This window comes from Mirounga leonina, unplaced genomic scaffold (genome assembly GCF_011800145.1).
Source record: "Mirounga leonina isolate KUSES-001 unplaced genomic scaffold, KU_Mleo_1.0 Mir_129, whole genome shotgun sequence".
In the NCBI taxonomy this organism is placed as follows: domain Eukaryota; kingdom Metazoa; phylum Chordata; class Mammalia; order Carnivora; family Phocidae; genus Mirounga; species Mirounga leonina.
In genome coordinates, this window is record NW_023270323.1 from 61,485,272 (window position 1) to 61,506,718 (window position 21,447).

A 21,447-nucleotide genomic window follows, 5' to 3' on the forward strand; every position below is an offset into this window, starting at 1 on the left:
AGCCTTCGGAGAGAGTACAGGCCTGCCGACACCTTGACTGCAGGTTTCTGGTCTACAGAACTAAGAGAATAAATTTATTTTGTTTTCAGCCGCCATGTTTGTGGTAATTTGTTATAGCAGCTCCAGAAAGTTAATACGCTGGCTTATTTTTTGGCTTGAAAATGTGGTTTTGAGACAATTCTCAAAGAGAAAGGAATTTCAGAACTAATCTGAGTAGTGATATTATCATTAGAATAAGTGTCTATTTTCCTCTAAAGTCTACTTAAAATAATTTCTCCCCATCTGTATCCGTCGTGGTCCAACTAGGGAGATTGAAACCACTGTGGGTATTTATAGAGAGTGAATTTAATGCAGGAATTTGCTACTCCACTGATGAGAGAAGCCAAAAGGAGACAGAGAGGCAACCAAGAGATTCTCAGCAGCGGGAAGCCCCAGCTGCCCCTAGGGAGGAGGTGGTGGTCGGAGTTCAGGGTCACCAACAAGAAGCTGGAACCATGGTGGGCTTATGGAGTGGGAGATGCTACCTGAGGTGGAGAGGGAGGGGAGAAAGGCCTCGGCTTCTCCCTTCTTGTCCCCTTCCATCCTCCTCAGTCCCTGCCATTGCTGAGCTCAGCCAGCAGTTCCCTCACAAGGAAACCTAAGAAACCGCCTCCAGGGGACAGAAGAGGGGAAAGCACAAGGAATGGACTGAGAACGTGGCTGCCCAGGACCTGGAGCCTGTCATGGGGACACATTGCAGGAAAAATGCTCTAGAAGGTCAGACGGCCATTCTACTTATTTCCCAGAAGATTTGGAATCATTCCAAATCTTTTATTTTATTCCTCCCTCTGTGGCAGACAGTATAACAGTCGCCCAAAGATGCCCACATGCTAATTTCTGGAAACTGTGACTATATTACCTTATTTGACAAATGTGACTTTCTAGACATGGTTAAGTTATCCTGGATTATCCGGGGTACTTATAGGGGGCCTTCAAAGCGGGAGGGAGGAGGGTCAGAGATTCGGAAGGAGATGTGATGATGAAGGCAGAGGCTTTGCCAATGGAGGGAGTGGCCACGAGCCATGGAATGCAGGCAGCCTCCAGAAGCTGGAAAAGGCAGGGGAAGGATCCTCCCCTGGAGCTTCCAGCAGGGAATGGCGCCCCGCCAGCACCTCGACCTTAGCCCAGTGGGACTGATTTTACATTTCTGACCTCCAACTTTGTAACATACTCAATTTATGTTGTTGCAAGCCACTAAGTTTGTGGTCATTTCTTACCGAAGCAATAAAAAACTTAGTAGGTTTTTACCTTCTATTGCAAATAGCAAAATAAAACATCCAACATTATTATATCTCCAGCTGACACGATGTGCAAATAGCACAAATGGGAGACTGTGCTCTTTCCTTCCCACTCATTTCTCAATGTACCTCTCTGCCATGGAAGCTCTGGGAAAGTCGAAGGCCAAGCAAATAATGGCAATGGACTTCGTTCGATCTTGAGAGTTACAAGCCACACTGTTTGCAGTGAATGATGTTACAGCTATCTTGTGTTAAGAGTTTGATTTGCATCTACAAATGGTATGCAGTCGAATCCTTCTAGTCAACAGGCAATCCCATTGCATTCTGACAGATGCCCCTTTTCGACCCTTTGGCATAATCGCTTTACTTTGGTGGGTGGTTAACATTACTTTGGCGGTATTTATTAAAGCTATAAAATGTCTCATGCTATTACTGGAGTGTCTTCATTAAAGGAAATGGGCTTGATTCAGATAGATTAAGTAGGAAAGCATATTTAATAAAATAATAGCTCATGTGTTTGCAGGGGCTTTTAAATCTAATTAATGGCAGGGCTCATGGCATTGACATTCCTTTCTTGTTTCTCCATGCAAGGCGGGGGGGGGGGGGGAAGAAGAGAAAGACAAAGGCCAAAAATAAGGAGACAGATTCTTTTGAAAATAAGGGATAATGCTACAACCCAGCAATTGCACTACTAGGTATTTACCCAAAAGAAGTGATCCGAAGGGACACCTGCACCTCAATGTTTATAGCAGCAATGTCCACAATAGCCAAACCATGGAAAGAGCCTAGATGTCCATCGACGGAGGAATGGATAAAGAAGATGTGGTTCAATATACAACAGAATATTACTCAGCCATCAAAAAATGAAATCTTACCATTTGCAATGACGTGGATGGAACTAGAGGGTGTTATGCTAAGCGAAATAAGTAAATCAGAGAAAGCCAATTATATGATTTCACTCCTATGTGGAACTTAAGAAACAAAAGAGAACATAGGGGAAGGGAGGGAAAAATAAAATAAGTCGAAATCAGAGAGGGAGACAAACTGTAAGAGACTCTTAACTATAGGAAACAAACTGAGGGTTGCTGGAGGGGAGGGGTGTGGGAGGATGGGGTAACTGGGTGACGGGCGTTAAGAGGGCATGGGATGTGATAAGCTGGGTGTTATATGCAACTGATGAATCACTGACCTCTACCTCTGAAACCAGTAATACACTATATGTTAATTAATTGAATTTAAATAAAATTAAATTAAATTTAAAAAAGAAAAGAAGGGATAACAGACTAATAATAACAGTAGCAACAGCAATAATAATATATGACTTAACTCTCTAGAATCTACGCTATGAGGAGGATTGTACATAACCTTTTTGTTTGGTTCTCATGACCTCATGAAAGAAGTATGATTAGCCACATTTTGCAGCTGAAGCAGCTGAGTCTCGGTAGATCAAGTTCATCCAGGTGGTAAGCATGTGAACTGGAACTCTGGAATCAAATTTTTTCAGCGCTATATTCGGGTTTTGGGTTGTTGTTTTTTTTTTTTTTTTTTTTTTTTTTGCTTTTCAGCTTGGCTTTCTCTCATTTGGAAAGGGGAGAACAACTTCACTCAACAAAAATTTATCCATGGCATGCATTTGTTAAATATTTATCACATTCATGTATGAATAAATGAATGAAAATTTCCACCCAGCTACTGCACACCTCCAGGCAAGTTACCTGCTAATTCTACGCCTGAGCAATGTGATGTAAAGAGGCAGAACTGCCTCTGGTTTGGAAAAGAGTGAATGACTTGAGTTCATTCATTTGTTCATTCATTCATTTCCTCATTGAACAGACATCGCGGAGGATTTACCATAAGCCAGGTACTGTGCGGGCCAACAGGAGTTAGGGGTTAGAAAGACACAGTTCCGGGGCACCTGGGTGGCTCAGTCAGTTGAGCATCCGACTCTTGATGTGGGCTCAGGTCGTGATCTCAGAGTCGTGACAGACAGCCCCACACCGGTCTCCGCGCTACGCGGAGAGTCCGCTTGAGAGTCTTTCCCCTTCCCTCTGCCCCACCCCTGCTCGGATGCGCACGCGCTCTTCATAGAGCCAGGAACCTCCGCCCACCCCGATGAGTGGGACAACGCCATGGACTCACAAAGCCTAGATCTGAATGGGGCCTCGGAGAGCATCTTCAAGTGAAAGAGCATTCAGCTGACCAGCTGGGCTGTAGTTAAGGGTCAGAGAGGCCTGGGTTCGATCCTGGATCTGCTGCTTACTAGTTAGACCTCACTAGCTGTCCTTGTTCACTTGGGGAGATTAGTACATACCCTAGAGGTTGAAATGAAGTTCAGAAATGACCTAAGATGCTTAGACATAAGATGACATAAAGTGCTGGCTTAGGATCTGTCCATAGGAAGCACTCAGTCAAGGTTGTAATGAATGTCACTCTCTCTACCGCGCTTTTGATTCACATGGACAGCCTCCTGCCTTTAGTGAATGTTTCTGTTTGTGCATCATTTCTACTCGTCTATATTGCAAGTGCTTTCAAGTTTGGTGAGACAAGGTGTGCATATAAAATGTTGGGACTGCATATTTTTCAAAACTCTTTAAAGTACAGGTTCTAATAAATAAATAAAGTGCAGCTTCCAGATCGCAAACCTCCTGGTACCATGACTTGCTGGAGCTCCCCGTCACATCTTCCAGAGACCCTTCTCCAGGCTGCTGTGTGCAGTCTATTCTCTACATGCCAGATCTTGTCCTTCCCCTGCTTTCCAGAGGCTTCCCATTGCACTTAAAATGAACATGAGCCTCCTACCATGGCCTGGGAGGCCCCTGCTGGCTTCTCTGCCCATTTCCACGTTGATCCACCTGAGCTAGCCAACTCAACCTTCTCCCTGCTCCTCGAATACAGGAAGACCTTTTGCCTTCTCTCCCTTCCACATACATAGTAGGATCTTCCCAAACTCCCTCAACCCGCCCTGCCTTATTAAATGCCACCCCCTCAAAGACAGTGCTCTGTTCCTACTTTTCAAGCCTTTGCCCACTTGCATTCCCTTCATGATACCGACCACCAGGCACTGACTTGTTTATCCTCTGTCTCCCACACTTGGAGAAGTTCTGAGAACACTGCTGCATTCACTTTTGCATTCCCATGGCCTAGAACAGAACCTGTCCCATAGCAGGTGTTCCATAAATGTCTACTAAATAAATGAGCAAATCCTTCACAACAGTGTGGGTTTTTTTTTTTTTTCCCGATTCAAGGAAACCCACTTCTATACTTCAATAACAAATTATGAATATCTAATTTTTTATTGTGCATGCTTGAATTATAACTGTTTAACAACAACACCAAAAAAGCATTAGATGCTTACTGTTCTCCCGTCCCATAGACCTGTGGGCTGCACTGGGCAGAGTAGCCAGAAGACAGGTGTTTATGCCCCACACCCCCAAAACACCAGCGAGGAAAACCTCCTTAAGCCCCGTGATTGCCCGTGAGAAGCCCAGACAGACCAAACGAAGAAGAATGCCAGTGCCGAGGAAATTAAATCTGCAACCAGAAAAGGCAGGCTCTATAACTCTGCAAAGAGAGGGCAGTACGTGTAACATACACCACGCACAAGGATGTGGTTTAGAGGTCTTCAGATCTGCCCGTGTTTCTTGGGCACTTGGAGAAAGTGACTTGAAAGTAAAGTAGCCTGGGTAGCAAGTCTTAACACTGATGGTTTGTTTTGGAAACAGATGCATTGGAACTTCGATCCAGAGGCTGATATGGAAGGATGGCATGAGGCAATGCAGATCTCAGTGTACAAACTGGTTCTTGGGTGACGGAAACATCTTATTTTTATGTCTAAAGCACAGATACACAGACAGATTTCACAGGGAGGGGAGGCAGTTAGGAAGAAAAATGTCTAAACGTTACCCAGATGTAATTCACCTAACAACCCCTGTGAGGTTGGGACTGTTTGACCACTTTGTAGATGGGGAAACTGATTCTCACATAGAGTAAGGGGAGCACTCAAGCTCTCCCAACTGTAAGTGGGGAGCAGGGACTGCAAGTTCCAAAGCACCATATTGTTCCAGAAAAACGCATTTCTCATGAAACCCCTAGAAGGTGCTTAGGGTCACGCAGTCCTCTTGGAATACCCTGTTAACAGAGCAGTAAATAAAATTTGGGAGCTGGATATCCTTCCAACTTCCCACCAGGAAGCTTTCTGATATCTCAAGGGTTCCAGAGCTCCTGCTTTGGGGACCTGTTTGTCAACACATCTGAGACCTCCCAATTATGTTGTTAGTGTTCCGTGTCTCCTTATGAGAACACGAGGTGGTGGGGCCTGGAGGAATTACACAGACATAACAAAGCACGAGGGGAGATCTAAAGGAAAACAAGAAAGAAATGCAAAGTGTAAAACCATCAGGCTCTCTCAATGTAGATCTCTGGGCCTATAAAGACAGTGAAACCAAGCTCTGTCCCCTGTGGGCTGCGTGACCTGGGCAAGTTACTTAACCTCTCTGAGCCTCAGTTTCCCCATCCGGGAGAAGGGTGTGAGGACTAATGAGATATTCTATGAGAATGGACCTCCCAGGCTCTGCTAGGGAAGAGGCTCGTGTCTCCATGCCTGGCTTGCTATACTCTAAGATGAACAGTTTCCTTTTTCTGGGAGTCCTTCCATTTCATTCTGATGTTTGGTATGTCCAAAATGATTCATCAAGTGGGCAGGAGCTCACTGAGTCCTAGTGTAACTTTTCAAATGGATCCATTTTCTGTGAGCATCATAAGGAGCCATCAGCAACCACAGAACTACTAGTTGGGCAAAGAGCAAATCAGGTGAATGGAAAAATTATGTAAAACCTCACATTATTTTCAATACTCTTGAATACTTTAAGAGCCCCTATTTATATGCAATTGACATAATAATTCCTAATTACTTTTCCTCACTCATTAGAGCACATCTCTTGAGAGTCTTTACTCAGCCTCCCTATTTTAAGGCTAGTTCTTTTCATTCCATGTACATGAATGTAGTTAATTTCCATTTTTCTGATGCACAGGAAGTAACCCCCACCCCCCACGTTACACTTCCCACTTTGGTGTCATTATTCTGCAGCCGGATTTGCCATTTTGTTGCCTTTCTTTCTTTGGTTGGTATGGGTCCTGCACTTAGGAGGCAGTGGGGACCGTTAGAAATGCCACCTGCCTTGGAGTCAGAAAGAAATGGGTGAATCCTAGCGCTGTCGCTTCCTGGCTGCGTGAACTTGGGAATGCTGTTCAAGCTCTCAAAGTCTGTCTCCTTATCTGTGGGATGAACATGGTGACTCCTGACGTGTAAATTCATGAGATCTTGTTGGCCGTGATAGTTAACATTCTTCATAGCAGGTGGCAGAAAACTCAACTCAAATTGGCAAAAACAAAATAATATAATTTATTGGCTCATGGAGCAATGAAAAAAAAATCCAGAAGTATGCAATGGCAGTAAGGGGAAACCCTCAGGTCCGCAGTGAAATAGAAAGGAGGCGGTGACCACTGATCACATCTGCCTTCAAGACTGAAGACCCACTGTGTGCCTGCACTCTGCAAATACCCAAGGAAAATGATTCTCTTGGTACTTAATTCAGTTATTGCAAAACTTTTAAGTGTGCTTTGTAAAATTTGGATACGGAATCTGGAAATTTCCACTGGAAATTTTATGAACTCTAAATACAGATAAAATATTGCTGATGAAAATGTAGTGCTATGAGGATAAACTATTTGAAGTATAAAATACACCAGTATATATATATATATATAAGTGTAAAGTTCATCACTGAATTCCAAAGACTGAGAATGGAGAAAAATGAAAATATCTCAATAATTTTTATTTTGATTACATGATGCAACGATAATATTTTAAACATCTTGATGTTATGGATTGAACTGTGTCCCCCAAAATTCTTACATCGAAGTCCTAGTCCTCAGTACTCAGAATGTAACTTTATTGGGAAATCGAGTCACTGCAAATGTAATTGTTACAACGAGGTCATACCGAAGTAGGGTGACCTTGTCGGGTGTCCTTACCAAAGGAACAGCATGTGAAGAGAAAGAGATACATACAAAGGGAAGACAATGTGAAGACCCAAGAAGAATATCATCTGCAGGTCAAGGAATGCCAAAGATTGACAGCGAACCACCAGAAGCTAGGAGAGTAGCATGGACCAGACCCTTCCTTCCTATCCCAGAAGGAACTAACCCTGTGGATGCCATGATTTCAGACTTCTCCCCTCCACAACTATGAGAAAAAACATTTCTGTTGTCTAAGCAACCCAGTTTGTGGTGCTTGGTTATAGCAGCCTTGAGGAACTAATACAGTCAAGTTGAATAAAATACATCATTAAGGTTAATTTCACCAGTTTTGTTCTTACTTTTTAAATATGTAGTTAATAAGAAGTTAAAATTACACACGTAGCTTGCATTATCTTTCTACTGAACAGCACTTCTCTGGGGGAAAAGCGCAGGTATTAAAAACACAAAGACAGGACCACTGGACCTACTTAAGGGAGCTCAGGAAAAGCTTCCCTGAAGAAGTGGTGTTTATTAGACTGAGGTCTGGACAATCTTTGGGGCTTCATTAAGTGAGGGACTGGTGAGTGGGGTGTGGTAGGGCAAAGGGCTCCAAGTAGAGGGAATGATTGGCGCAAACACTCAGGCAAATAAAAGCACGGCTCTGGCCTGAGCCCTCCCCAGTAACGACATGGCCCCAATTGCCAAAACACTCCTTTGGTGCATTCAGCTCCCATGGGGTAAATTCCTCCCTGCAATCCCACCCCGGGCTGCTGAGAGGTGCCAGAGTGCAACACCATGGACATGGAATAGTAAAGAAGAATCAAAAGAGAGTCAACAGTTGATGGGGAACATCGGGTGCAAATGAAAGTATGAGTAAATAATTCTAATAAACACAGATGAAAATAAACAATTCAGGCACACGTGGAAGAAGAGATGAGCCTGTTATCAAGTTTAATGATTTCAAGTTACTAAAATATTTCCCATCATCACTCAAACACAACAACTCCAGCGTACCCCCATGAGTCAGTGGTGGCTGTGACTTCCAGGTGTCTTTTCCATGACAGCCAATGGGACCTGTTGTATTGGGTAATTGGAGATAACAATCCCAACCACCCCACAAGGATTTTACTGACTAGAAGCTAAGCAAGACCCACCAGATCTAATCTCCATGCCCAGAAGAGGAACCCATCCTCCACCCAAACAGAGGATGTGAACCCAACACTCCGAGCTGAGAATGTGGATGAGCTAGGAACTTTACTCGAGAAGGTAACAATGAAAGGAAGGGGAGAGAGAAGAAGAGTCATGTATTGATTTCCAAGGTCAGTCTTGTGCCTTTAAATATATCTGATTTCTTGTAGAAAGAATTTCCTCTATACTTTGAAAAATGAAAATGTAGATGGTTAGCACTAGAAGAACATCTTTGAGTCAATCTGATCCCCCTTTCATGCTCTGTTGAAAGGTTGAACTACTGAAAGTTCCTATAGCATCATTCATTCATTCAAATAACTATTTATGGAGCCCAGAGAGGTTCAGTGATTAAGGTCACAGAGCCAGATGGTGACACAGTCTATCCTTTTTGGCTGGAGCATCACTCCCCATGATGATAGCGCAACAACTTTCACACTGTGTGACAGGAGCCTCCTCATCTTAGACCAGAGATCCAAGAAACTCCAGGAGTCTAGAGCATTTTTCGTCCTCCCTGACTTCTCTTTGAGGTTTTTCCTCTTCATTAGGGCCCATTCCAGGTGCTCCAATCCCAAAGCTGTGCAGGACACTTCCTCAGTCACACAACGGGGATGCTGGCATGGACATTGGTCCTTCCTTCCTTCTTTCATGTATTCATCCAACAAATATTTGAGAATCTATGATGTGTCAGAGACCGTATGAGGCACTGGGACCAGGACAGTAAACCAAACACAGTCGTCTCTGCCCTTGGGCCCCAGAAACATACCGTCTCAATGCCATCAGTGCATCGCTCAATCTTCAGTACTTACTATTTAGTGCCTGGAGCTTTTCTAGGCCTTCTGGAGACAGCAGAGAACAAGACAGGCAAGGTCTCTGCCTGTGTGGAGGTGACATTCTAATGAGAAAAACATTAAACAAATAAACCAGCCAATGAATCTGTACTATGGTGAGTAGTGGGAAGTGCTTATGAAGGAAAAGCTGCATGAACTGATGGAGGGTAATGGAGATTCCATTTTAGATGCGTGGAGGTGGGGGAGGCTTGGGGAAGACAGGATATGGGAGAAAAGATGAGAATGAAGTGTGGGGTGAGCCTCTGTTGAATGAAGATGAGTGATGGGCTATTATTCCTCCCACGGGCAGACGTGACAATGAAGGAGTCCTGTGTTGTCTCAGTCCCTGGCCTGCCTGAGTGGGGGAGGGTCTTCTTAGAGAGGAGGAGGTCTTCCCAGCGTCCCTCCGCCTGCCCCCCCGCTGATGAAGTTGTGTGTGATGTTGCCCAGTGTCCTCTTTGGCTGGAGACAGAGCAGCCTGGGAACTGCGGAGAGCCAGCCGGAAGAGTCAAAGTCAGAGTAACAGAAGGGAGACTGACCGCCACTCGAGATCACATTCCTCCTGCCTCTTGGAAGCCCTTCATCCGTTTAGGAGAGGGGAGCATCATTTCCCAGAGCTGCTTGATCAGAACCTAATTATCCCTGGAGCCATGAGTTTGAGCAGTGGGGTTCCTGTCACCTGGCATTGGGAAATGGGTCAGTAGCCAGGACAGAATGTGCTGCCTGCCATGTGGGCAGCCTCACCAAGCACGCACCTCAGGGCCACAACCCCAGTACACAGACACTTTCCCAACTGGACACACCTTATTAAAAAGGGAATCATGGACACTTGATCTCCTAGGCTGGAGAACGGCCATCTGGACCTACTACTTACTCTCCCCTCCACCAAACCCAGGGGGCAGCTCTTCGCCTGTGACCTTCTCAGTCTCAGCCCTGGACGCTGCCTCCTCTAACTTGCTTTTGTCTGTCCAGTGCTGGACAGTTTACACTGCTCCTACCTTCCTGCTCGATCTTCCCAAAAGCCCACAGCTTCATAAAGTCAACAGTTCTGGGGGCTGGGGGGCTGGAGCTTCCATACAGAGACATGAGACCCAGAGGCCTTCTGCTGATTTCCAATGCCCAGCAATTGGTTCAGGGCAGAGCCAAGCCCCAGACTATACCTTCTGCTCAAAGTCACCTCCATCCTCTCTCTAGTTTGCCTTTTGCTGTCTCCTTCACTGGATTTGGTCTCTGTTACAGCTCCTTAAGAGGTGACTACAGTTCTATCCTCAGCCAGTTCTTGCTCAAGCAAGGCCTCCCTGTTCCATGGAGACTTTGGTACATTTGACTTGAACCTCTAGCCTGTGAAAGGCCAGGCTCTGCCCATGATTGCCGCAAGTTCCCAGGGCTTGGGTTGCCAAGGTCCCTCTGCCTTGGGTCTCTGCTCTGAGCACAGAGTCTTTGTGTCACCCAGTGTGGGTGACATGAAAGCTTCTTCTGTTGGCTTTCACCAAAAAAAAAAAAAAATCACTCCTCCTGAAGCTTGTGTGTTTTGGGTTGTTACTCCAAAGATCAGGGAGTTGTGAGGAAGGGCTCCTAGCTAGCAGGAATTTCCTCATCTCTCAGTCTCCATCTTTCCTTCTCTCCCCTTATTTCTCTGGCCCACTTTAACTCCCAGCAAAACATATTCTGCTCCTCTCCTCCCACAAGGCATTTAACCAACTTTTGGAGTCTCATGCTCATACTATTTTTCCAAGCAGACCCATTGTTCTCCATAGCAAACCCCCAGGTGTCCACCTCCTTACACAGCAGTGATCTCTTCCCCATCTCTTCCAGACCCCTCCCTGACCCCACTGTCTTCTCTGCATTTCGAAGCAAATTTCCACCTGGCCCCTGGGCATGTCCACCCAGATGTTCCAGTGCTAGACCCTCTGTTCTTCTCCCCCAGACCCTCCTCCTTCTTCCTCCTCATTCTGTAGGGTGCCTTCCATGGCCAGCAGTGTCTCAAGTTCAGCCACGCTAGGGACAGCGTAGGAGTGGGGATGGGCTTTCAAGTCAGATGACCCCCTCTGAATCCTGAATCCACCACTGCCTCTGCAACTTTAGGCAAATTACTTAAGCTCTCTGAGCCTCAGACTCTCCCCCTGTATGTTGGGGATCCTAATACCTCCTTGGTGGAGATGCATCGAGTCTTAAGTTAGACTAACTTATATAAAGTGCCTGGTACAAACAGGCATTAGAAAAGTGCTAGCCGTTATTCTTGCTGTTGTTATGTATCAATGACTTTGCTCATTCTATTCCCTCCAGGCAGGACATCCCTCTCTTTTTATCTGTCTGTTCAGATCCTACCCATTCATCATGGCCCAGCTCCGGCAATCGCAGCCTCGGGAAGCTGGTCCTGGGAAGCCTTTCGAGTTAGGAGAAATCATTCCCTCTTCTGTGCATTTATGGCTCTCTGTGCTACTAAATCCTGTTCAGCGGTGAATGTATAAGAAGAAATCACTGCTCATAGTCTCTTGGGTCCAGAAAGACACGAAGATCTTTGATAGCAATTTTTCTGGAATTCCTCAGTTTTTGTTAACTGATCAAGCCCAAATGTCATTCCTTTCAATAGCAATTGTAATATGATTTCTTTCATTCCTCCCATTATTTATCTGTTGCTTAAGTGTCAGTTCTTTTTTTAAAAGATTTTATTTATTTATTTATTTATTTGAGAGAGAGAGAGAGAGCTGGGGGGAGGGCCGGAGGGGGAGGGAGAGGGACAAGCAGACTTGGTGCTGAGCGTAGAGCCCAACACAGGGCTCAATCTCATGACTCCTGAGATCATGAGATTGAGCAGAAATCAAGAGTTGGCCACTTAACTGACTGAGCCACCCAGGCGCCCCTACTTAGGGGCTCTTGAGGGCAGGGCTTCAGTATCAGCAAACTTTATAGCCTTAGTCCTTCACCCAGGCTTTGCCATATTCAAGTGGCTCAATAGATAGATGTTGAAAGTGCCCCATAGATGCTTATGGAATCAACCGATGATGTATAAAAGAATGGAATCTAATAAGCGGCAGGTATCAGCTCCTGCTAGGCAGTAAATTTACTGGACCTACTGGAAGGTACCTACCAACTAGGAAGCAACCACTGCTAATATTCTCTTGCATCCAGAAAGGCCTAGAGATCTTCTGTAACAGCTTTGTACCGCATCCCCCTTAGTTCATGTCAACCGTCGAGCCTAAATGTCTCTTTTACTATTTTTAGCAGATCTCCAGAATCACAGCTCAGGTCTCTCCTTGTGAAAGGCCAGGAGTGTGCTTAGCTGCCGGTCTCCAGCTGTCAGGTCCTTTGGGATCCTCCTTGGCTTGCAAGCCAGGTCACTCTTCTCTCTGGAAACTCCTGGATTTGACTGAGCAGGGCAGTGATACAACGGCTGGCCATTTCTGCCTCTGGGAACTGCTGTCAAAGGCTGGCTCTGTTTCGGAGCCCCCTACCAAGACTGGCTGACATCTGTGGGGTCTGCATCACAGTCTAATGGTTCTCCTACCCCAGCCTGTTTCCCATCTTTTCTTTTACAGGCATTACCCCCCTCAACCCCCCCCCGCAAAAAGCCTTTGCATTTTCTTTCTATTCCAGCTCAGCTTCTGCTTTGCAAAGATTCCAAATAGCACGCCACTGCAGACCAGTGTCCCAAGAGAGCTTGGAAGGAGCCAGAAGGGAGAGTGACCTCATTTTCCAGGAGCCATGAACATTGACTGCACGTGAGGAAATACAGAATCCTGAGCTGAGCCGACAGCACCAATTTCAGCCTTCAGAAGCCTTGTCCAGTGGCCTGCCCATATACCAGGAAGGACAGTAAGAGTCCTTTGGTTTTTATGGGGAGATCCAGCTGTAATTACATTGTCCAGAATATTACAGTAAAATCGATCAGAAAGCACGCCTGTTTGGGGGAAAATTTTCTGATTTCCCAAATGAGTCCAAAAACAAGACATTATTGATGACTCCTATTATTCCTCTCAGAGGAGATATAGATAAAAATAAATAGTGCTGCCTTGGAGTGTCCACCCCCTGGGGAACCTGCAGGATGGGAAAGGGCGTGGGGGCTGCCTGGGGGCACTTTATCCAGCTGGCCGTGTTGTGGTCTGGAGGCTCCATGATTTGCCCTGCTCTCCAAGGGTGACCATGTCTGTTCCTCCCTCTGCTCTTGTCACCCTTCAGCAACTCTCTCATGGCTCCTGGGGATTCTGGCCACAGGCCAGGCCTCCTTGGCAACAAGGGGACTTTTGTAGGGGGCCTTCTTTCTGCCCGTCGCTCTTTTGCCCTCAGCTAGTGCTTCCGGGGATATTTGGAGAGGTTCATCTTATAGATCACGTAAATCATCTAGAAATCATCTAGACCCGCCTCTTGAAGGCTTGAAGAATGGTCCTATTCAACATTCAACAACAGTCCATCATGAGAGAAAAGCTTTCATCGAAGGACACTTAGGTGGTTTCCATATCTTGGCTATGGTGAATAATATTACAGGGGACATGGGTGTGCAGGTATCTCTTTGAGATTCCAATTTCATTTCCTTTAGCTAAGCATTCACTAGTGGGATGGCTGGATCGTATGGTAGTTCTGTTTTTAAGTGTTTGAGGAACATCCATACTGTTTTCCATAAGAGCTGTACCAATTTATATTCCCACCAACAGTGGAAAAGGGGAGAAAAAAAGATGCCTTCCAATAACCTGGGCAGGATAGAGGAAAGAATGCCACTGTTTCTGCTTTCTAGACTCTTGTGGAAAGCATTGATACATTTATTTCCAACTCATCCCTGACCCTGGCCCTGATGCCCCCCAGCAGGATTGTGAAGGAATAGGACAGTTCTGTCCAGTGCAGTCTTTGACACATGGACATTGGCTGCCTGATCTTGGGGAGGCCGTTTACCTTGCCCAGGCCTTGGTTTCTCCATCTGAAAACGTCTTCTGTTGCAGGGTTATCGGGAAGCTGCAGCTGAGATAATGGGGGTGAAAAGGCCTTGTTAACTTTGAAACAACCGCCCGAACGTCAGACCTCATATGACACCTTTCAGAGCTACTTCAGTTCTCCTGCCAGGGAGGGTAAATATCCCCACAGGGGCGCTTGAGATAGAAACCCTCCCTGGACTTTGTTTTTGGGCAAGCCTTTGTCTGACATGAGCCAAATGGCCTGCTGAGGACAAACTCGGGATTTACAACTGCCCTCCTCCTGAAATAACCACTCTTGAGTGTCAGCATTTGGGCCAGTAGACACACCCCTTTTCCCTTCCTTAAGTGATGGATCACCCACTCTCCTACTGAATTAGCAGTCTTCAGGAGCAGTCTTCAAACAGCCACATTTTGATGTGGGCTGGGGTCAGTTGAGCAGAGAGGAAATCAAGGCTCCTCGAAGGTGACCTGACAAGGTCTCTTTGGTGGTAAATGGTGAAGCTGGGATTCAAACCAAGCCCTCCAACAACACATTCCGTGATGCCTCCCACTGCCTTAGCACTTCTTAGCACCAGATTCTGAAGAGTGCGGGAAAGGGCGGCAGGGGGAGGGCTCTGAAGGCAAGTTCTGGACACTTTTCTTCAGGACAACTCTTCCTGGAAGACATGGGTGGGGTGAAGAGGAGGCCCATAGCTAGGCCTGGAGGTAGCAGAAGTCTTAGTCTATTTTCTGATTTCAGGGACCCTGTCTGAAATTTCCCCCTTGGTGTTTAGCTTATGCCTGAGAGCTATGCTCAATCACAAAGGTCCCTGGGATTGAAAGTCCAACGAATAAACAGCCACTGGGATTAAATGTGGACGCATTTCAGATACTTCCTTCAGAACACATTTTGATGTGGGCTGGGGTCAGTTGAGCAGAGAGGCGTGAGACCACAGAATAACTCAGATGCTATAGAATGGAAAAATGATAAGCCCCAAATATCTTTAATTTAGTCTTGATTAAAATTAAGTTGAGATGAGAGGCCACAGGCTTCCATAGCAGGAATCTGGAAAAGATATATATCCTCTGAGAGTACAAAGCATTGAATTAACCATTGCTTATGGATAACAGAAGAGCTTAGAGGATATTTACAGACCCATTATTAAACATTTTAGTTAAATCTGTACTCATTTGGTAACATGTCCTTTTAAAGTAGAATTTCTAAGTCTGTTTGTTAAGAAGAACAAAGAGACTTCCCATAAAATTATCATATTGACATATACATTTGAGATTGTGGAAGACTGTTACACAGAAAACTGTCCTTGTCTTAAGGGATAGACTCCATTTATAGACCCACTGTCTGTGACTCACAGATGTACTTCTAATCAACTGAACCCAACTTAAAGATGGGCACACGTTCTTGGAACTAGAAATGGAGCTTATAAGTCTGGCTTGTAAATATAAATAAAGAGATGTATTAGTCAGCAGTCTCCAGAGAAACAGAACCAATAAGATACATATGAGAAGATTTATTATAGAAATTGGCTGATGCAGTTTTGGAGGCTGAGAAGTCCCATGATCTGCTGTCTGCAAGCCGGAGACCCAGGAAAGCTGTTATTCAGCTTTGTCTGAAGGGAGTGGGGGATGGGCAGTGGGTGAGGGATGCGGGCACACTGGTGTAAGTCCTGTTTTAGTCCACAAGCCTGAGAAATAGGAGAGCCAATGCCCGAATCCGCCCTTCCTCTACCTTTTCGTTTTATTCAGGCCCTCAGTGGATTGGATGAAGCCCACCCGCACTGGTGAGGGTGATCTTTATTCATTCAACCAATTCACATGCTTATCTCTTCCTGAAACACCTCTGGGTAGACATACCCAGAAATATTTTACCAGTTATCTGGGCATCTTATGGCCCAGTCAAGTTAGCACATAAAGTTAGCCTTACAAGTGACTCTTATAAAATAGAGCGACTTGTAAAATAAAGTTACTTGAACTGGTCAACTTTTTTAAAAAAAAAAGTGCAACATTTCAGAAGAAGTAGAAGAAAACAGATGATGAAGATGAGAGCATATAGTAATGAGGGAGAAAACACAGAGTAGAGAGAATCAACACAAGCATAACTTGATTCCTGGAGAAAACTAATAAAATAGACAAAACTTCGGCAGTATTGATTAAAAAGAAAAATGAACCCGAACAATGCAAAAATTAAAAATTTTCCTTGAAAAGGGAAAGAAAAAGGACATCACAAAGTTGGGGAATGAGGGCAAAGAGCATTGAGGGACACAGCTGTCAACATGGAGTTTTACCTGCTTCCTAGTTTCATCTTAGTGTGGCTGCATGTGGCCTGATGTCTGAACAGACTAGTTAAGATTCATTTGGTTGCAACAGAGCAAAACCGATACCTTGACTAATGAAGCAAATAAGGGAATTTATGGTCCCACATCACTGCAAAGTTGAATGGGATGGGTTGATCAGATGCCCAAACAATGCCATTGAGATCTCTTCCCCCACGTGGATGTCTTTCTCAGGATATGCAGGTTCTCAGGCTTGGGACCACAACTCCTAGGCCAGTGGGAAAGCGAGACTGCTTCTTGACATTTCAAGCAAAAGCCCTGACAAGGGATTTTGTTAGCCCTGATTGCTCCAGCTGGATGATGTGTTCTACCCTAAGCCAGTCACTGAGGCTGGGAGAACGGAATGTTCTGGAAAGCTCTAGTCTTCACGTGAGCAACAGGAGATGGAAGCATTGATCAAGTAAGTCACATGGATTGAATGTTGAGAAGGAGTCATTCCCTCCAAAGCAAAGTCGTGACCTACTGTCATGAGAAGGAGCAGCGGATGCTGGGTGAGAAATATTTCACACTGGTGTAGGGGCAGAGGCGGCAAGGGTCACCAGAAACCATGGGCAGGGTCCTGAGGGCCTTTCTGCTGATTCAGGAACCCGTATGAGATATCCATGGGCAGCCCTTCGAGAACACGACTGAATTCAAGAGGCCAGTCGGGGCAAATTTGGAAGGAATTCCAGACTTGCAACACCCACTGAGTTTATGAAGAGAGGAAATGGCGGAAGGCAGAAATGGCATCCACATTTGACCAGCAGCCAACCCCAAGAGTGGCATATTGGGGTGAGGTGGTCAAAGAGGGATTGGCACACTCTTTGATTAAAAAAAAAATGAATGAGACTTTTAAAAATGTTTACTCCAGGGAATCCAATTTGTAGCCATTCAAACCAAGTGCTTTTGAGGTTTGGATGAATAATTTTTCTTCCGTTGTTACAGCAAGCCTCCAGGCCAGAAGCGTTTGACATTAGGGAAGGCTTTCCAAAGCTTACGGTTCTGGGGAGAAGACCAGCTGGGGGTGGGGGTGGAGTTTGGTCGGAAATAGGGAAGGGGGATTAGAAGCATGATGAGGTCTCTGAGATTCTTACAAGATCTACAGTTGGGCTTAGGATTTGAAGATTATTTTTGGTCTAAAAATAGATCCCCAAACTGCAATATTCTTAGATTCACACTCTTCTGTAAGATTTCTGGTGCTCCTTGCTGATCGCACCCGAGAGAGATTTTTCTCTTGAACGTCTGTATGTCCAAAATGTCATTCATTCACTCATTCATTCCTTCAACCAACCAACAAGACATTGAGGGCTTACTGGGGTAGAATCAATGTTTCATCCAGGGTATGAAGATTTCCCATACACCCCCCACCCCCATCATTTCCTTGCTATCCCCACCGGTCAGTTAGCTGCCAACTCAGCTGCACATGGGTGTCTCCTGGACATTTCAGAGTCAACATCTCCAATACTAAACTGCTGATATCATTCTCCCAGCCAAACTCGCTCTTCCTGGCTTTCTCATCTCAAGAAATGGTGCCTCCATCCCCCACTGGCTCCCACTAAACCCTGGGAGGCATTCTTGACATTTCTTTGCCTTCACGCCTAAGTCCAACCCAGCACCTAGGGGGCTCTCAATCAATATTGACAGAAGGAACTGACAGGTGGTTGAATGAGAAGGGGAATGCTTTAAGCAGCCTACCCCTGCCGTTCCAGCCCCTGCAGGAACGCCTGCTCGTGTCCTGGAGACACAGCTGGAGTAAGCGTACATCTGAACGAGGATTTTTACATTTTGAAAAACTCTTGCTATTTCCTGGAAACAGATTGTGTCTCTCTGATTGTCTATTAAGTTTTTTTTTTAACTGCTGAAGATCCTGGAACCAAACCAAAGTAATCTGCGTGTCCATTTTTATATCTTAATTTATAGACTGCACCTTATAATTCACAAGCTTTCACTTGGTGTCTCTAGCAGAGCCGAAACAAATTTCAACCCGGCCAGTTTGGCCACCCTATCCGAGTCTTCCTTCTGAGCTCTTCCCCTCAGGAACTTTCTAGTTTTTCAGGTTAGGGAGAGTAAGGACAATAATAATGGTGATACGTCACATTCACTTAGGGTGGGGGGGAAAGAGAGAGGAAGGTCTGATTACCCCCCCATTTTACAGGCTGGAGATGGGACCGATAGGACCAAAGGCTTGCTTATGAAGAGTGAAGCCGGGCCTAGAATCTGAATTTCTGGAATTCCTCATGCCAAGGGTCTTTCCAGGACACCAGGCGAGGGTCTCTCCACCTCGGTACCAGTAATATTTTGGTCTGGATCATTCTTTGCTGTGCATTGTGCATGCTGTTTAATAGCATCTCTGGCCTCGACGCATCAGCTGCCGGTAGCAGCCACCCCACTGTGACAACCCAAAATGTCTCCAGACATGGCCAAGTGTCACTGCTGATTGAAAACCACGGTGCTAGACTGTGTGCTTGTCCTTGATTCAAGTGGAGGCACAAAAGTCAGGAAAATTCATTTCCTTTTAGAGCCCCTCTTGGCCTCCATCTCTCTCCTCCAATTCCAGGGTTTTGCTGGGAATTGCCCTGCCCGCAAGATCACATAGACCCCTGGACAAATACCCAGTCCCTTCTGTGTGGCATTGGGTACTGTGCATTCTTGGTCACAATTAACTCCCGGGGTGGGGGGGGGGATACAACCAGGTGAGGAAATCGAGGCTTAGAGAGGTTATCATTTGCCCACAGCTATAGCCGGTGCATGGCAGGCTGGGATACTAACCCAAACCTGTCTAGTTCTGGGGACGGAGGGTTTGCCTTCTCTACCCGCCCCACCCCCTCCACTCCACTCCACAGGGCTGAGAACCAAAATTTCTTCTTCTGGGGCAGCAGGAAGGCACCACGCTAGAAAAGCCTCACCCCTCCTCTCCATAAAGCAATAGCCCATCCCTCCGAAGGCTGGTGCCTTTCAGACGTGCAGGACACACATCCGTGTTGGATGGTGGGTGCACGTGCCTGCCACCCTCCCGAGAGTCTGTGTCCTCAGCCCCCAGCACCGGGCCCTGCTGGGTAAAGCCTCTGTGCAAGGCCTGCCAACACAGCAGAGAGCGCCTGACTCAGCAGCCAGCTCCGGAGTAGGATCCTCCTGGCTGGGTCCTGTGTAACCTTGGGCAAGAGAAGAATAGCTCTGAGCTCAACTTTCCCATCTATTAAATGGGAAGACCCCCTTCTCGGAGCAGATGTGGCAATTAGATGGGTGATGAATGTAAACTGATGGACAGGGATGCTGGCTGATATCATTCTCCCAGCCAAACTGGGAGTGCCCTGCAATGAACGTCCAACTCCGTCGGTGAAGTTGCCTATAACAAACCCACTCTCAGCTCCCAAACTTCTTCTGGTCAGCCCGTAACCCCCATGCACCATGTGGAGTGACTTCTTTAGGGCTGTCCGCCCAGCTAGACGTCAAGCTCCCCGAGGATCCCTATGGCCTGTCCCCTTGTCCCCTCCCACAGTGGCCAGCCCAGTTTGTGCTCAAAATGTTTGTGAGGGATAGATGACTGATGATTCCAATAGTAGTAACCTTTTCCAGCAGGTACTGCCTTTTCTGGGTATCTCTCTCTCTCTTTTTTTTGAAGAGTTTATTTATTTATTTTATTTTATTTTAGAGAGCGGGGAGGGGTACAGGGTGAGGGAGAGAGAAAATCTTAAGTGGGCTCCATGCTCATCACTGAGCTGGACGCAGGGCTGATCTCAGGACCCTGAGATCAGGACCTGAGTCAAAACTAAGAGTCCCACGCTCAACCCAGTGAGCCAGCCAGGCGCCCCTCCGGGTATTTCTTAACAGACAAAATGATTTTCCTTGGTTAGTAGCCCGGATGGTGCCCTTGATTCCCTACCCTGAGCCGTTTGGGCTCTTTGCCATTATTTTGGTTCTGCTCTGGCCATTTTCTCTGCTTTCCCCAGTTCACACCACCTTGTGGTAAGATTCAAGCTCAGTGTCTCAAACGTGCTGAGTGGAAGAGGGGCTCCGTAGGGTCCCAGCCCGCATTCTGCTCTGATCCCCATCTCTGCCCAGCCACTTACTCCTCCACTCCAGCCAGCTACTGTGCCTCGGTTTCCTCATCAGTGAATTGGGGAGATGAACGGGACCTGCCTCCAAAAGTTAGCAGAAGACGAAATGTACGGCGCCTCGGACGTGTGGGGCCCGCAATTTCCGCGGATGTCTGTCCTTTCACTGCGGTGGGGCACTGCCCCTGAGCCTGCTGAGCCAGGGAAAACTTTCGGAGGCTCTGTAGCTCCGTAGCAAGACCGTAGGCCGCCACAGAGCAGCGGGCAGGGGCGAGCACGGCTGCAGCCCCTTTTCGGTCCTGCGTTCCTTCAGCAGGGAAAGGTGGCTGGCTTCAGTCGCCTCCCCGTCCCGGGGGGGGGGGGGGGGGGGGGCGGGAACGCGCGCCAGACCCCGCCGAAATCAATGGCCAAATTCACTTCGTTTCCTTTCTTGAAAATTAATAAAGGCTGCTCAAAATTCTGTACTCTTCAAAGCACCCAGCAATCAAGGCAGTTCCCCCGGTTCCTACTTTTTTTTTTTTTTTTTGGGCCTCACACTTTGTCCCAGATGAAAGGAGCCCAGTGCCTCCCCCAAATCCTTTGGAGCCCTAGGAGGGACCGCGGGGATCTGAGCCCCCCGCCGCTCAGCCGGGCCCCCGGGGACGGGGGGCGTCTCCGTCCAGGGCCGCCCCTCCCCCCAAGGTCACCCAACTTTTCCCCGGGGCCCCGCGGCTCCCGGGAGGGTCGGGAGGGCCCGGGCGGGGCGCGCGGCGGGGGGGGGGGGGGGGGGCCCCCGGCCCGCGTTAGCCCTGGGCCGGGGGGGGGGGGGGGGGGGGGGGCGGTGGAGGGCGGGGGGGGGGGGGGGGGGGGGGGGGGGGGGGGGGGGG